This window comes from Henckelia pumila, chromosome 1 (genome assembly GCF_033568475.1).
Source record: "Henckelia pumila isolate YLH828 chromosome 1, ASM3356847v2, whole genome shotgun sequence".
NCBI classification, from domain to species: Eukaryota; Viridiplantae; Streptophyta; class Magnoliopsida; order Lamiales; family Gesneriaceae; genus Henckelia; species Henckelia pumila.
The window spans coordinates 2526698-2545710 of NC_133120.1; the positions used below are offsets into that span (position 1 = coordinate 2526698).

The following is a 19013-nucleotide window of genomic DNA, read 5'->3' on the forward strand; positions in this document are numbered from 1 at the left end:
CATCATGTATTCCAGATAAAGACATAGGAAGAGCGAGTCGATAAGCTAGATTGCCTATCTTCTCAAGAATCTCATACGGCCCAATATACCTCGGAGATAATTTTCCTTGTTTTCCAAATTGAACTATTCCCCTGAACGGTGAAATCTTTAGAAACACTCTATCTCCCTGATCAAAAGATAATGGCCGTCGTCGTATATCTGCATATCTGGACTGTCTGTGCTGTGCTGTTCTCATTCTCTGCTGTATCATTTTCACCTTCTCAGTCATCTGTCTGATCATATCTGGCCCTAACTCAGGTACCTCAGAAACATCATCCCAATACAAAGGCGATCGACACTTCTTTCCATATAATGCTTCAAATGGTGTTATCTCTATACTCATCTGATAACTGTTGTTATAAGAAAATTCCACAAGTGGTATAGAATTTTGCCATGTAACACCAAAATCAAGTACTACAGCTCTAAGCATATCCTCAAGCGTCTGAATAGTTCGTTCAGATTGACCGTCAGTTTGAGGATGATAAGCGGTACTCAAGTGTAAACGCGTACCTAGAGCTTCCTGTAGGCTATGCCAAAAGTGCGAAGTAAACCTCGGATCTCGGTCAGATACAACCGAATTTGGCACACCGTGTAGTCTTACCACTTCTCGAATATAGAGATCCGCCATTTGATCATGACGATAAGTCATTCAGTAAGGAATAAAGCACGCGGATTTCGTCAATATGTCGATGATCACCCAAACAGCATCGCATCCTCGAGATGATCGTGGTAACTTCGTTACAAAGTCCATGGAAATGTGATCACATTTCCATTCAGGAATCGATAAACTCTGTAATAAGCCACCCGGTTTCTTTCTTTCCGCCTTCACCTGTTGGCAATTCAAACATTTAGATACAAATTCAGTCACATCAGACTTCATTTGTTTCCACCAATATTGACTCTTCAAGTCGTTGTACATCTTTCTACCTCCAAGGTGAACACTATAGCGACTGCAATGGGCTTCTTTCAAAATATTCTGTCTCAAGTCTGCAATATTGGGAACAAATATTCGGTCATTCAAATACAAGATATCATCGTCACTAACCTTGTACTCAGACTGATGTCCTGATCGGATCATTTCAATCGATTTCTGTACATTCTGATTAGCTTTCTGTGCTTCTTTGATACGAATTAGCAATTTTGGCTCAGCACTGATTGCATACACTCTCATCGGCCTTCTATCTGTCTCAAATACATACCCAAAACTACAACAATCTTCAATCAAATTAGATACACCTATCATAGACAAGGATAAAGCACATACCTTTCTACTCAAGGCATCCGCTGCTGCATTAGATTTTCCCGGATAGTATTTGATTTCACAATCAAAATCCTTCAACAAATCAAGCCATCGTCGTTGTCTCATATTCAATTCAGATTGTGAGAACAAATACTTCAGACTTTTGTGATCAGAAAAGATTTCAAACTTCTCGCCGTATAAGTAATGTCTCCAGATCTTTAATGCAAAGACGATTGCAGCCAATTCAAGATCATGAATCGGATACCTGACATCATGTGGTTTTAGTTGTCGAGAAGCATAAGCGACAACATGTCCTTTCTGCATTAAAATACATCCCAAACTCTGGTGAGAAGCATCACAATAAACAGCAAAATCACCAATACCTGTAGGGATTTTCAAAACCGGCGCTGTAGTCAATCTCTTCTTTAGTTCGATAAAACTCCTTTCACACGCTTCAGACCAAATAAATGATGCATTCTTCTGTGTAAGCTGTGTAATAGGCTTCGCTATCGATGAAAAATCTCGAATGAATCGACGGTAATAACCAGCTAAGCCCATAAAACTTCGAATTTCTGGCACAGATGTCGGTCTCTGCCAACTAATCACAGCTTCAAATTTACTCGGATCAACCGAAATGCCATCTCCTGAAATTATATGACCAAGAAAAACAACTCTCTGCAACCAAAATTCACATTTGGATAACATGGCATACAATTTCTCTTCTCTTAATGTTCTCAGTACAATTCGGAGATGATCAGCATGTTCACACAGATTCTTAGAGTATATCAAAATATCATCGATAAAGATAATCACAAAGTCATCTAAATATCTTTGAAATACTTTATTCATCAATCCCATAAAAACTGCTGGTGCATTCGTTAGACCAAAAGGCATGACTATGAATTCATAATGGTCATACCTGGTTCTAAATGCAGTCTTAGGAATATCCTCGTCTCTAACCCTCAACTGATGATAACCGGATCGTAGATCAATCTTCGAATATACCGACGATCCCTGCAATTGATCAAATAAATCATCGATACGAGGTAAAGGATAACGATTCTTTACCGTTGCTTTGTTCAATTGCCGGTAGTCAATACATAATCTCATCGATCCGTCTTTCTTTCTAACAAATAATACCGAAGAACCCCATGGGGATACACTCGGTCTGATATAACCTTTGGCCAACAAATCTTCAAGTTGGTCTTTCAGTTCTTTCAGTTCAATCGGTGCCATTCGATAAGGTGCTTTCGATATCGGCTGTGTACCTGGCATCAATTCAATACTGAAGTCTACCTCTCTGAATGGTGGCAATCCCGGAATCTCGTCAGGGAATACATCTGCAAACTCATTCACCACTGGTAGATCAGTCAATTTTGTACTAGTCTTCAGTACATCAACTGCATAGATCAAAAATCCCTCAGCTCCCTTCTGTAACAAATCAGTCATAGCAATAACAGATATCAAAGTAATTCTGGCTCGTGATCCCTTACCATAGAATTTCCATTCATCAGTCATATCAGGTTTGAACTTCACGATCTTTTGAAAACAGTCCACTGTTGCTCTGTACTTGGTTAACATATCGATACCGATTATACAATCAAAATCAAACAAACCAAGAATGATATAGTCAAGCTCAACTTCATTACCTTCGTACTGTAGTACACAGTTTCTAACAGACTTCACTGACACTATACCTTTTCCCAACGGTGAAGATATAGACACAACAGTAGTTAATGACTCAACAGGCAATGAATACAACGTAACAAAGTGTTCAGATATGAAGGTATGCGATGCACCCGTATCGAATAAGACATAGGCAGGATAACCATAAAGAGAACAGTTACCTGCAATCACATCGTCTGGTGCCGCTTGTGCTTGCTCTTCAGTCAATGAAACACTCTTGCTTGTTGCCTCGGAGGTTGATTCACTGACTGACCTCCTCCTCCTCCTGTTCTTCCCTGTGCTGCTGGTTGTGGCTGAAATGAATGCACAGAAGATCTTGATTGAACCACTGGTCTCGATGATCCAGCACCCTGTGCACCTCCAGAACCACGCTGTGGGCAGACTCGTGCAAAATGACCTGTCTAATTGCAAATGTGACAAGTACCAAAAACTCCTCGGCATTGTTCACTGGTATGTCGACCTCCACACTTGGTGCAATATACATCGGACCTCTGTCCAGCTCGAGACTGTCGAGATCCACTGGAACTAGAAGAGCTACAACCAGGACGTTTAAACTGTTTCCCTTTGCCCTTGTAGAAATTTTTCTTTCCACTATTACTTCCTCCAGCTTCAAATCGAGGTGGTGGTGGAATCTGTGGCTGCTCTTGCGGCTGTCTCACTGGCTGTGGCACAAACTGTGCTCCTCTTTGTCTCAGTATCCCTGCTTCAGCTCCCTTTGCACGATTCAGAGCATCGGCAAAGGTATTCGGTCTTCCCAAATTTACAAGTGTGAACACATCAGGATTCAAGCCATTGATAAATTGATCGGCTTGATCTTCATCACTAACAGCAATATGTGGAGCAAACTTCAACAGGCTAGTGAACTTTGCAACATATTCCTCGATATTTAACTGTCCCTGTTGCAAACTCGCAAACTCTGCTCCTTTGTCCTTGCGATAAGAAACAGGAAAGAAACGCTGATAGAAAGCAGTTCGAAATACAGACCAGGTAATAACAGTACCTTGGTTTTCCAATGCTCTCTTCGTCGCTATCCACCAACTCTTGGCAAGGCCATGTAGTTGATGAATCACAAGTCTGACACGACGATTATCTATATAGTCGAGGGACTCGAATAACTGCTCAATATCTTCCAACCAATTTTCACATTCCACAGCATTCTCATTTCCTTGCAATTTCGGTGGTTTGAATGATTGGAATCGTTTCAGAAGTTTCTCCATCGGATTAGCATCACTGAACTCATCAGTAGAAGTACTACCCTGTCCATGTTCAGTTGCTGTCACTGGGACTGTGCAGCATTCGTCTGTTCTGGTTCATTCACTGCCAATGTCTGTCTAACTCTCGGTGCTGGTCGGGGAGGCATATCTGATAATCAAACAGATTAGTGTACAGTTCAATCTCAGATAGAACAAGTCTGTTTCAGTCCACAATGCCTTCTCAAAAGATTGAATCTGATTCAGTCTTAGTCATTCATGCTTCCAATCATATCAGATAACAGATAGCATGCAATTCTTAAAGTTGTAAAACAAGTCAGATAATAAACATGCTTCAAGAAGAACTAAATCAGAATAAAAGACTCGATCTACCCCGCTCATCTATTCTCAGTTTGAGAAACTTATGCTCTGATACCACCTGTTGTGGGGCCTCGGGTTGCTAATCTCAAATCTTAAGGGGCAATTAATGAATAAGCTTCATTAATCTAATAAGGAAAGAATAAAGATCAAGAATTTATTTTTTTTTTTCAAAAAGGGGGTGGGCTCGGGCAGTCAAAAACTACCGCCCGGGCGCCCCTGATTTTTCCTAAAATAGAAGGCTCGCGCTCGGGCTGCTAAAAACTGCAGCTCGGGCGCTTCCTGAGCAGAATTTCACCCTGTTTTTTAGCAGCCATTCTTGATCCTTTTCATCCATTCCAAGCTATCAAATTCAAGTCTAAAACATATATATAAGGTCCAAATCATGCATATAAACATAAACAAGGTCTCAAACATCTATACATGTATTTGTTACATCGAACAAGTCGCTAAATAACGATAACTATCTCAAGTTTCATACATGCATTCCAAAACCAACAAGTTCTAAGGTTTGATGCTTTTAGATCTCAAAACTTCATCTACAACCCGAGTCCTCACGTGCTAGACTCTCTCCCAGCTATCAATAACGTCGATGACTAGCTTCTACCCCATCTGTTGTCGTGCACACATACAAAACAAGACAACAGCCGGATACACTCCGGTGAAAAATCAATCTCAGTATAACCAACATATAGAAAGCGCTAAATAAATCATATCGTCTCTATTTAAACTCGACTCAACAAATAGAGTAAATTAACGCTTCGCATAAGAACTGATAACTTCGAGGCCAAGATTCATAAATGATCTTGACAAGGATATCGATCTAACGAGTTCGTAACCGACTCGCAAATAAGGTTAACAGCAACCTTGGCATAGAATCAATTCAATATAGCATCATATCAACTCAAATTTAAAGATACACTACCTGGGATGGATCGACAACATCACAATCAAATCAAAAACATAAACAAGTATGTGGTTTTTACGGGCCAACTCAAAAATAGTCGTTCTTGAGTTTCAAAGTCCCTACTTCGCGATGTCGTCATTATACCTTCTAATATCTCGGTTCTGAACTCTTCAATCTGAAATATAACAACCAAAATACTCATATCAAACTTCATTCAAGACTATTATTTCAGAAATGAATCAAAACCATTAATCGATCGTCAATCAAACTCATTTCAAACCTCAACTCTTTCTGCTTCGATTTAACTCGGCGTCTTGAATCGTTGGCCTTCAAACTCGACTGAAATTGAAGAATAAAAATGCTATAACATTCATAACATCTACATAACAACTTCAACTCAGATATAGGCTATCGAAATGGTCCAAAAACTCGAATCGACGGCGTAGCGATTGAAAATCGGTAACCGACGTAATCCCAAAATCATTTCTAACTTCAACCAACTCATACGTGTATTCAAATCAATAACCAGCTGATATATCATTCAAATCTTCATCTCAATAGCTATAATAATTCATTTACATGCTGGAATCATGCTTCAACATAAATAACATAAGCTCATCAATTCGGTTTCGAAATAGAATCGCATAAACGTCGATAACCATAATCAAGAGCTCAAAACCTGATCTCTGCCCCAAACTAATTTCGAAATTCAAATAAAACATCATAAAACTTACACGAGATCAAAGCCCTCGTCATAAGGATTCCAGAACAATTTACGAAATCGAAATCGGATAACCAAAGCAAAAGTTACAAGGATTTGAAGATCACAATTTCAAAGGAAAATGAAGAAGATGGTCTCTCGGCTTTGCTCTGTTCTGAAAATTCTGAATATGCATAAACATACACGTACTCATGCTGAGTAATCAATTAAAAATTTGATAACTTTCAAGCATAATTGCCGTTTAGCCCCTCAATTCTTCACTATTTGCAATTTGGTCCTCGGCCCTTATTTTAATTCAATTTCAATCCTAAATAATTTAAGAATATTAGAATTTAAATCGAAACTCTAAATATTTCCAAATTAAATATACTCGGATTAAAATTAAATAAATTCGGATTAATATTAATTAATCTCGGGCCTTACAAATACACTTGAAATACTTGGTAGATACAAATTGGTGGGAAATTAAAATATAATACGGTAGCTTTAATGGCAATAAAATGGCTTACATGAAATCTGAAATCACAAATATTTTCCAGGGATTCGGTAATTTTGACCTTCTTTAGCACTGTAGCATTTATAACCTAAAACAAACAAAAGAATGAATGCATGACGCCTAAATTCTTGAAAAAGTAATAAAGCAAAATTAATTGATTAATTACCCTCTTTGTTTTCTCTAGATCACACTCCACGGACTTTATTCTGTTGAGAGAATACTGAAGTATTTTCTCTTTCTCTAGTGAAATTTCATTTGGCTTATGCGCGAGTTCTTCCAATATCCACTGCATCATCAAAGTACCTAATACAGATTCAACACAATTTTAATCTTTGGCACAAGCCATGGTGTCATGTTACATAGATTTTTTATATAATTTGCGTATTTGAAGCCTTATCTATTGCTTACAAATTAATTAATTCACATTCCACATGCAAAACAAAATAATAATAATAATAATAATAATAATAATAATAATAATAATAATAATAATAATAATAATAATAATAATAATAATAATAATAATAATAATAATAATAATAACAACAACAATTTGAATAATCACAAGTTGATCAGAGAAAAATAAACCAGACATTTGGATCAAAGTACACAGCGCAAGATAGCAGAGAACAACATATAGAATACCTTCATTAAAAATTTTAAACAAATAAGAATCATCACTAAAAGAAGCACAAAAATCAAAACACAAATGGAAAAGTGATCTCTGTTTCATTATAGATACACAATTAAACAATCTCGGATACACGCTGCTAATGAAGTAAACAAACTAGACCATATTATCCTCTCATAGTTATCCATAGATCCAATGAAAAATCTGGATAGATGATATACCAAATTTACATACTAATCTAAAATGTTGAGGTTCAAAGCAGATCATGAATCCTAAATGAATGCAACACCAACCAAGAAATACAATCTACCATATTATTGGCCAGAAATGAAAAATGAAAAAAACTCTTTAAACATACGCCAACTCATAAGAATTTCTAAAGACATGCAAATCTTTTAAAAGAAGACACGCACACGTACAATCACATCTATGTGCACGAAAACTGCATCAGCGCTTTATCTGCTACTTGATGCGGTGCACCGCTTATTGATGGATTGATGTAAAGTACCCTTTGGTAATTAGGAAAATTCTTGAATTTTAGTAGAACAGAGCTGTCATCTGATTGAATAAGAACTTTCTGAGTCAATTGCTTATCGAATGATGCATTGGTAAGGGCGGTGGACACCATATTCATGACTATGTCAAGATTCTTGTTTGAAGCAAGATATGCATCATTCTGATAAAAAAAAAGAACGTATATATTATTGGATGAAATTCAGTTAAATAGGTAGGGAATAATGTGACACTGAAGAATCACCTGAATAAAGATCAGTACTCCAGTTACTGCTTTTGTCTTGGCCAGTTCCAAGAACTAGGGAAGGGTCACATACTTCCCCTTATTCTTGTTTCCAGGGTTTCTAATGAGTCTGTTGTCGAAGAAACTCTTGATTTGAGCTGAATTTGATTGCAATAAAGGAATAATTTCAGCGCAAATAGGTAAAAGAAAAGGATTGGACTGAGAATTTATCCATGTTCATCAAATTTGAGAAGCTTACGACTTAAAGATTGAATTTCGCTCCATGTGAGATCAAAGGAAAAGATTTCATCTACTGATTGGATTTCTGGTATGCTCGTGGATCTTTCCATGTAAAGTGTTGCTGCTGTAGTAGTCTTCATAAGGTCTGATCTGTCTAAGCAAAAGGCAATTCCTTCTTTGGATACTTGAACCGAGCAGTCAATTATATCAGTACCGTCTTCTATTGCCTTTTGATATGCAAGATGAGTAGCTCCGGGGAAATCACCACTTGCTCCATTGTGGGATATGATTAAAGCTATCAAGAAAATGGCAAAAAAATCATCAAATAACAATAGTAACAAAATACTACACTATGAGAGGATGACATTAGATTTCTTCTTCCTTACTTGGAATGACTTTTGAAGCATTCTTATTCTGAGGTATGCATCCTGAAATCAGAAAGATGGTTCTCATGTTAAAGAAAGAGCAAATGAAAACAAAAAGCTGATAACAGATTAAGGATTCATTGTAATATTTGCAGCAACAGATAACAGGTCGGTCAAGAAGTCGAACCAATTGCTTCTGAAGCAGTCAAAGGAAAATCTATCAAAAAACCATCAACCAAAAATTGAGAATTTTTTAGAATTGAATGTACTCTCTGGTGGGATCGTAGCTGTAATTATAACTCAAATAGTTATCATTAGCAAAATCCAAAGCGTAAACCGTAAGGCCTTGCTTGTGAGTCTTGTACGAGGTTTGTTCCAAGCTGCAAGACTCTTGCCTTGTCCATAGGCCAAATGTATGACTGAGGTACAAAAATCCCAGATGCAATAGATTTGATCACAGAGAGCTTGTTAGCAAGTAAACCGTACGTCTCGTTAGTCGTGGGTTCTTGAACATCTTGTGCAAGAAACTGGAAAATGATTTTTGTTTTGGCCGCCCCCAACTTTGGTCGAATGCTCTTCAAGAAACCTATCTCAGGAGATGAGATGAACTCTGGTAATACATCAGTTCTCTCTAGCAAAAACTTCTCCGGACTGATTTTATTTTGCTGATAGAAGAAATCCTACTGAAAATGACATCTCAAGATAAGCCAAAACATATTATGAACCTTAACGCAAACCAAATATATATGCGAAGATAAAGGGAGACCTGAATGTTCAGCCACATTCTTGGAGGAATTTTCAGTGGAATTGCATGTTACCGTTGATTACCAACTGGGAAGGACTTATGATCGGTGTACCATCGTATACTTCTGTTCTTGTGTATATATTATGGTGTACTGCAGGAGAAGAAGTTTACATATCAAGACAGCTACAATAATCGAAATAAGCCCTTATTATCATTACTTTACCATGCAGAGAACAGGACCCAGACCAATTCGTAGTTACAAAATCTTGATTTCTTGGGGTAAAGACTATAATTTATTGCTTACTACATCGAAGAGTGAAGGAAAAAAGATGCATTATTTCAAGAACTTATGTCTTACTTTCTGGAAAATGACTTCGGCGGGGTAATCCAAGCCGAACCATCCATGGATTTCCTGTCCATTTATGTTGTACACCTTTTCTCCTTTAGGATCCACATCTTGAATATTCGTTGTGTTCATAAGATTGATTTCAGAAACACAAAAACCTTAATTGTCCTTTCTAAAATGCAGATTGCAATACAAAATCGTTCCAAGGAAAAAAAAAATTAAATTCCAAATGAACTTCGAATGCGGAGAAATATGTTGGAGGTAATCTATGCCCACATAAATTCATAAATTCAGAGCCCATGATTCAAAATCAATCGCTTCGAAAAATTAAGAATTACATACCCGCCAAAACAAATAAAGGCTGAAGACAACTGAAACTCACGAAGAACAGAACTCGCACTACTTCAATTTGCGACAAGGCTTCGAGTTGCACAAATTGGACTCGCCAAGTTTGATCCATACCATGGTTGATGTCGCCTGTGCCTGGACTAAAGGTCACGAAGATTGCCGGCCTGCTTACGATGGATTAAGGGCGGCGAGGGCGGCAGATTGGAGATTGGATTAGGGCACCACGAGAAATCTTAGTTTGAGAATGAATGTAGGAAAATACTTACGTTTATTAGATATTAGATTTAATTTAATTTTTTTAAATAAAAAATTATAGACAACATTTTTATTCAAATTGTTGTCTTTTTACCTTAAAAAAATTCAGAAAGACAACATTTTTAACAAAAATTGTTGTCAATGAGCGTCATTTTTAAAATTTATTGTCTTCAATTTTAAAAAAACTCTCAAAGACAACAGTTTTCGTTAAAATTGTTGTTAAAAGATAAAAGACAACAGTTTATCCTTAAAAATGTTGTCTTTTTACTGTTGTTAATTCAGGATTTTCTTGTAGTGCACGTTCGAGTGGAAGCATTGCTGGATTGCGCTTGGTTTGAGGCTTTTGTGGAACCATCTGCTATCACATTTTAACTTGAGCTGGGGTCGTAGTGTAGTTACGTGTATTGGGTTGTCTTAAGTTCTTCTGAAACCAACTCTGTTTATGGTAAAAAAAAATATGTAATGTTTTAATTTGAGAAATGATCTTTGTCATTACTGTTTCAGTGAACGATGTCTTCTCAGTTAACTAATCAAATAAGTCGTTGCTTTAAATTTTCAAATGGCAGGTGCTAGCTGATATGAATTTCATACAACTTGTATTTAATATGGAATAAAGCTGCATAAATTTGAAACTTAATGTCTGATTATTAAAATAAACAGCGCTACAATTAATATTAGCACAAGAACGAAACATGTGCAACCAAAACAATAACATATTTCTATAACATGGTCGTGCACTGGTGCACTAGTAGGCTGGTTGTGTAGCGCCTCAGAGGACGAATAGTCATTACGCTTGTAATTCTACTGTTCCGTTGAATCATGGATGGAGGAGGATGCCGATTGTTGAGGCATTGAATATACGCAGCTCTCTTTACCTTGCTTACTAGTGTTTGGTTTCAACTTTGACGATTTTTGAAGAGATTCACCGTGATAATCATCGTACCAGAAAAAGAGATTTTGATGTTGCAGCTCACGAGGACAGAGGTAATACAACTCTCCCAGGCGGGTCGAACGTGGTCCGGCTCTTCGTAATATCATTTCTCCAAAACCACATAGACATTGTGGTTCAATCTTCATTTTCATTATGCTCGATCTTGAAAACTAAAATTTTATTTTGAAAAGTAAAACCCTAACTAATCTGGAACCAAGAAGTGAATGGAAGAGATGAAGTGTACCGACAGAGCTTAATAATGAGGGGTAGGTGGTGGTCAAAGTCTTTAATTGGTCAATGTCCACTAAAGTAGTGTGTTGCTCGTGGCCCACAATGTGTGTCCTACAATAGGAACATATTGTCTCGATTAAATGACCTTTATCCCATCCACTCGTGCTAGTTGTGCTCGATCTCGCGGTCATTTGTTCCTAAATTTGAGTGAAATTAAAGTAAATTATAGTCCTCAAATTGTTATCGTAAACGAGAAACAATCATATGAAGCATCTTGGTGCATTCCCATAATGTTTGTCCTACAATCGGAACACATTATTCTCGATTGAATGACATTTATCTCATCGTTCTTTACTTGTTGTGCTCGATCTCTCGGTCACATGTTCTTAAATTTGAGTGGAATTAGAGTAAATGGCAGTCCTCAAATTGCTGAGTTAGACGAGATAAAATCATATGTAACATCTTGCAGGTTTGGAATTCGGTAAATATACCACTATAATATACATTGGTTGTTAGTGGACATCCACAAATGGTGCCCTCCTTAGGTCATCATCAATGTCTTCCTCCTACACCTTAGACAAAGTGGGGCACAAGTCATTACAAGACAAACACTTGGGTGATGGTTCCACCATTCTCTAGAGATTGAAATATCCTATTCAATTGTGTCTTGCATCGTATTGTACAATCTTGGAGCATGTTCACAAGGACATGTCATCTTGTGCCGTAATTAAAGAAGATTGTTCCAAATTAGTAAAGGATTGTTCTACATAATTGAAATTTGATCCAAAGCCACTTCCACTAGGGGAGTGTGATCTTCATGTCCCACAATGTTTGTCCTACAATCGGAACACATTGTTCTCGATTGAATGACATTTATATCATCGTTCTTTACTAGTTGTGCTCGATCTCTCGGTCACATGTTCTTAAATTTGAGTGGAATTAGAGTAAATCGCAGTCCTCAAATTGCTGAGTTAGACGAGATAAAATCATATGAAACATCTCGCGGGTTTGGAATTTGGTAAATATGTCACTATAGTATACATTGGTTGTTAGTGGACATCCACAAATGGTGCCCTCCTTGGGTCATCGTCAATGTCTTCCTCCTACACCTTAGACAAAGTGGGGCACAAGACATTACAAGACAAACACTTGGGTGATGGTTCCACCATTCTCTAGAGATTGAAATATCCTCTTCAATTGTGTCAGGCATCGTATTGTACAATCTTTAATCATGTTCACAAGGACATGTCATCTTGTGCCGTAATTCAAGAAGATTGTTCCAAATTAGTAAAGGATTGTTCTACATAACTGAAATTTTGATCCAAAGCCACTACTCGAACTTGTTTCTTCCCAAATGGAGTTTTACAAAATAATATAAACAGACTTACGTACTATAGATTATTCCATCAATAACAAAAGATTACAAAGACAATTGATCACAATTGTTTTTGAGCAATCTTCTTTCATGAGATAAAATACTTGCAGCCAGTCGAGCACGATATGTGTCCATCTTCACTGTATTCTGATATTCCCACATCTCAGCCGAGTAACGGGCTAGACACTCTACCCACATGCATGCAAAAACACCACAATCAAGCGATTCACCTTGATGACGCGTACATTCTCTCAACACATTAGAGTCAGGTATGACAAATTTGCATTATGGCGAACCCAACCAACCAGAAAACGTGCCTTCAAAGATAAAGATTATTAAAAAACATTCATACAAATCACATGACATGACACAATAAAGACTCACCAAAGTTCTACACGACCCTAAGCTGAAAGAATCGGGAAGTGCATTCCACATTTTGAATATCCCCTCTTTTGCGTGAAATACTAGCAGAAACCAATGCACTCTGCTATTAATTGGAAAAATGAGGTATTTGCATCTCTTGAACGTATCTCCGTTAATTTTCCGCAAACAAAACTTAGAGGCAGCGGAAAGTCCCGCAAAAAAGGAGTCGTAGTCATTGTTCTGGACCTTCATTTTTTTCCGGCTCTTCCAAGGAGATTAAACACTTATCTCTACGTTAGACAAAGAAAAATAACATTAAAAACCAGAAACTAACTCAATGTTTACTAAATCACCGATCACGCTTTTATATTTCTACTAACCTGCACCAAAGTGTCCATGCAAAATATTTCATTTCCTTTATCCACACTGTATTTTTCCATCATGCGCATTTGAACATTGATAATTTCATGGCTAACAATCTTACCAAACAAGAAACCACAGAACACGAACCCTGACATATGGACAATTTCATCCTGCCAAACATCGAGACTACAAAAATAAATGAATTCTGTTGTATTAAAAATGATTCTAAAAAAAGTGATAAAGAAATAGAGCGAACTTTCATTGAGAAAAATTCATACGTGATGTCATTCCTAGAAAGATAATCCGTCAACAACTTTTTTTCTTTGGCAGTGGCTTCTTCATGTCCACAGAAATCTATTCTACCTTGATATTGACTAGTCCACTGGTTACTCAAATCATTATTTTCTTCAAGCTCAACATCAATTATTTTTCCTCCCTATGGCAGAATACACAAACATGGTCAACATCAGTAACACGAAGTAAAATATAGGACCTCAAAATCAAATAACCAAGGTTAAAGTTGGTTTCGAGCAAAGTTGAGCCTTTTTTCCTGCACTTCCTCTTGGGTGTGGTACTAGGTGGAGTCACAAACATTGATGGTTTTCTTTTCTTCACTCGATCACCCCTCGTTCGAACATTATCGACGATGGAAGATTGGAAATTAGTATTTTTTGCAACCTTCTTCGAATTATCATCACTCTCGTCGATCCCACCACTTTTTTCAGAGGTATAGTCACCAGTATCCCTTTCAAACACATTGGTTAATGCATAATAAAAGAAAATGCGGATTTTTTTAAAAAAAATTAGCCATGACTTGTTTGTAAGTAAGTAAAACCTTCCTGTCACAGACAGCAATTTTAACCAAAAGCAATAAATGCGGTAATCATAACTACTGCGATAATTATAAGTACGAAAAGGAATGGCAACCACCACCCGATTGCCAAAATAGCAATAACATGTTTAACAAATAAAACTAAAGCACAGGGAAAACGCATCTGGCTATTACCAAAAGTAAATAAGTTTAAACTCTTTATTACATCATAACTAAAGCAGAAACATAGCAGCGACGGTCTTAGGGCCTCGCACCGCCAGCGACCTCATCCTCAAGGAGCCTGCCCCTCGGTCTCAATGAACTGCTCCTCACCTGGCAGACAAACAAGCGTAGTGAGTTTAAAAGACTCAACAGGTATAAACAGTGTAATAACAAAGGTTTAAAATAACTGCATTACTACTCAAAATACTATACATAATATACTTTGAAGCTTAAATCGTAAACATGCGTAAAATAAGGGAAATGAGACAACATGCAAGTACGAACTCACAACAACGCACACCATGAAACTTAGGAACTTTCTTGACTTAACTGGAATGCATGCATAACATAAAACTGAATAAATTGAGACGAGTCAACTGATACTTGAAACTTTAACTTTTGCTTTTGCTTTAGAACTTAGATCCTCGAATTGTGACTCAAGTTTCGATCATGATCATGGCTGCAGTGCACAATGTCGGCAAGACGCCGAGATTTCTCCCGACGCGATTTGCCCCTTTAATTTCCTTTTTGGTAGGGGAGCCGAGATGAACCCGGCCGCTTACTACACGTCTCTTTTGGTAGGGGAGCTGGGATGTCTCCCAGCCGCTTACTACACGTCTATGGCAAGTGGGTGAGGCATCCCCCAACCCACATTGCCCTGTCCAGTCACAATCAACTCACTTTGTTCAAAAATATTTTCTTTCCTTCCATGACTCGACTCAAAATACTTAGCATGCAAGAACTTGTAACGACTTCCTTTGAAAATATTGTTTGGCTCAAAAACGAAACTCACGCACACGAATATGCAAATTAAAAAATGGAACTCAACTCAAAAATATGGGTGCAAGGTGGGTGAGTGGCTGCCCCTAGGTGCTATCCCAACTTTAACTCAATTTCTCACATTCAAGGCAACAACACGAGCAATTACACCAAAAATCTCTTAACTCTATCATCCCTTAACCAAATTCGACTCCGCTCGAACCGACATTCTCCAAACACTACCAACTAGCCAATGGAACAAATTGTAACTTCATTTGAAAGCCCAAACAAAAAGATCAAAAACTAAAAATTGACAGTCCACTTTATTCCTAAAAATTCTGCACCGACACCCTAACTTCAAAAATCCATAACTTATTGAAATCTTAACCAAAACGAGCCGATTTTATACCGACGCGACCAAAACATCATGAACTTGACCTAGGACTAGCCCTAACCCTGCCCAGACCTCGGCCCAATCCTCCCCTGCCCCAAAACCGAACTGCCCTGTCCTAGTCAAACTCACTCTACAACACCTATACCTTGAGAAAACACCACCAAGGCCTATTTTCTTACCCCCACTTTCTTCCAAACCACCAAACACACTCCATACCATCTCCTAGGACTTACCACAAACACCAAGGCAGCCCCTTACCACACTTCAACTCAAAAATTCAAAATATCAAGATTATGCACGGAAAAGCCTTCAATCTTTGAACAATCAATGAAACCAATTGCCAAGCAATAAAATACACCTCACATGCTTCAAAAACAGCCCAACAACATGCAAATTTTGAAATTTAAAGAGCATGAACTTCTGATTTTTTTGAAAATTAACAATTGTAACCAAGACCCCTCATGCCTTCAATCATAAATCATCATGTAACTCTTTAAAGTCAAAAGCAACTCAAATTTTCGAGAATCACACATGAACCCTACTGAAAATCTTGAAAAATTCGAACCCTTCAACTCACAATACAAGGCATTTCGAAATTTAAACAAGGGTTTAGCATAAGAACATAAATAGCTTGCTAGAATACCCAAAGAAATGTTTATACTTGCCTTAACCCCTTTTTTACCAAAAATTTTGAAAATGGGAGAGGGGAGGGATGACCAGCAGCTTCTCTTGACCTCCAAGGTGGTCTTCCGGCGATGGCAATGGCGGCAGGAGGCGCGGCGGTGGCTGGACTTGGAGGGGAGGGAAGGGCCGATGGATTTGGAAGAGGGAAAGAGAGGGGATCGACTTGTGAAGTGTTTGGGTGGCTAGGGTTTCAAATGGAATGATTTATGTGTTTTAAAAGTTTGTGTGTACATGTGTGTGTATATGTATAGGTGTAACCATGTAAAAGTAGGTGTGTGTGCGCTTTTAAAAGTACAATTCTATAGTACAACTTTTACCTACTAACTTACACTAATAAAATTTCTAAGTTTTAAAAACCCCAAATTAACAATATTAAATTGGATTTTACTAATCCGGGTTTATGAAAATTCTAATTTTCAAAAAAGTTAAAGAATAAGCCCAATATTGTAATACTAAGAAAAATGATTTCTGATACCCGAAAATTCCTAACTTTTGAATTCTCTTCTAAATTTTCCTCTTACCTCCCTACTAAACTTTTAAAATAGAAATTCTTGGAATTTCTTGCCAAAATCCACCATCGCCATACGCCGGAACCGAAAGTCACTGTCTCAAAAATTTCAATAATGAAGAACTTAAAATATTTGAGCAATTAAATTTTTAAGAAAACTTAAGCAATTAATTCCAAGCAATTAAAATCATAATTATTAAAAAAAAAATTTAGGCACTATCTTAGGAATTAAAAATAACACTTCAAATATTTTGATGTCACTGCGATTAATGAAATATTTAAATAATGACAGAGCGATTAGCAAATAATTTAAACAAACTAAATGAACGTTTAAAAATAATTTAAATAAATACACAAGCGGTATAAGAAACCTTTAAAATGATTTGGATAGATAAAAGCATTTAAATAAATAAGCTAAGCATTTAAAATAATTTAAATAACTAATCAATAAACTTTAATTATTTTAAATAAATAAATTGGACAATTCAAATCATTTAAATAGGAACATATTAAACGTTTAAAAATTAAATAAATAAACAAATATTAAATTTTTAAAATCTTTAAAACGATTAAATTGCACTATAAAATCATTTAAATAAATAAACTTAAACAATTAAAACATTAATTAAATAGTTAGTACAAAAGAATCATTTGAATAAATAATTAATATTTCATTAACACATAATCCACACAAAGAATTTAAATCAATAAAACTTAAAAATAATAATCATAATATTTATTTAATTTAATGCACACAATTTAATAGATTGGATTTTAGGTGCTACAATTTCCTAAAAATTGGGGATAAATAATTTAAACCGAGGAACTGTCAAAATTAAATATGAAAATTAGGAATAATGATGCGAATGCTTCGACAAATATATGCAAACAAGAACGATAGCAACACATTTGAGCCACAAAACCCTAAAAATAGTGAAAACACATAAATATTAAATATTCATACAATGAGGAGCAAAATAATTCCTCTAAACGAACAATTTTCTCAATTACTCGAGACAAATCATATATAGCGGCCGATTAAAAAATTAAAAATAGGGTTCACCTATTTTTTATTTCTTCGACTTCTTCACAGTGCTCGATTTCTTCTCCTTTCTCACTCCACAAGCTCCTTCAACTGACTTATCTTTTGAGTGTCTGCTTCGTCTCGTCGTCGGTGCCATTTTCTAAGCTCAAAACTTTGTCGCAAAAGATTAGTGCTTTCCTGCGAGAAAAATCAGTTGGGAGAGGGAGGAAAACTACCGATCGTCCCTGTTTTCTGTTTTTTTTTAAAAAAAAATTAAAGTGAGGGGTAGTGTTGGGTGTTTAAATCATTTTAGGGGCATTTTGGTAAACTGACCGAAATAGGGAGTTGTAACAAACAACAAGCTTATGTATTTAGAACAAAGAATTCCTGAAACGGGGACTGAAGAGAAATTCATGTTTGCTATTGGGGATTTATCACAAATTCTCCCTTTATTTTTTAACCACCCCTTATATTTAAAAAAATCCAACAAATATTATATTTTAAATAAAAACACACATTTTTTCCCTAAAAATTGTTGTTATATTAAAAAATTGTGTATTATTTCTTTTTTTCATATTCGAAGAACGGCCAAGAAAATAGTCCAATTCTTAGCAAAATTTTCTTGTACCTCCCCTGCACCTTTTATCTGGGTGCCTGGGAGTTTTCCGTTGATCAACCTCAAAACGAAATACCTTACGTTCCAGTAATAAATTGTTACAAATTTCTCGTGAAAAAATGTGTATTACATCTGATTTTATGAAGGATATGCGTGTAACAAAGTGGAATTATTTATGATTTATAAATAAACAAACAAAAAAGATCTGAAAAAATAATTTACTGTTCCATTATTGCAATTCCATCATAATGAAGGTTCCACCAACCTGGGACCATATTGCATATTAATTCAATAATAATCCTCTAAATCTCAATAAAAATAATGAAAAAATATAAGCAATTATCAAAGAAAAAAATAAGATGATTGTCATTATTATGAAAGAAAATGACTGGACCTGCACCATTAAGGG

The 19013-nt window shown here is 36.4% G+C and overlaps 1 pseudogene; it reads right to left on the minus strand.

Annotated features, from left to right (window-relative positions):
• Positions 1-1020: 1020 nt before the first annotated feature.
• Positions 1021-15991, minus strand: LOC140877929 (uncharacterized; annotated as a pseudogene).
• Between the last annotated feature and the right edge of the window lie 3022 nt (positions 15992-19013).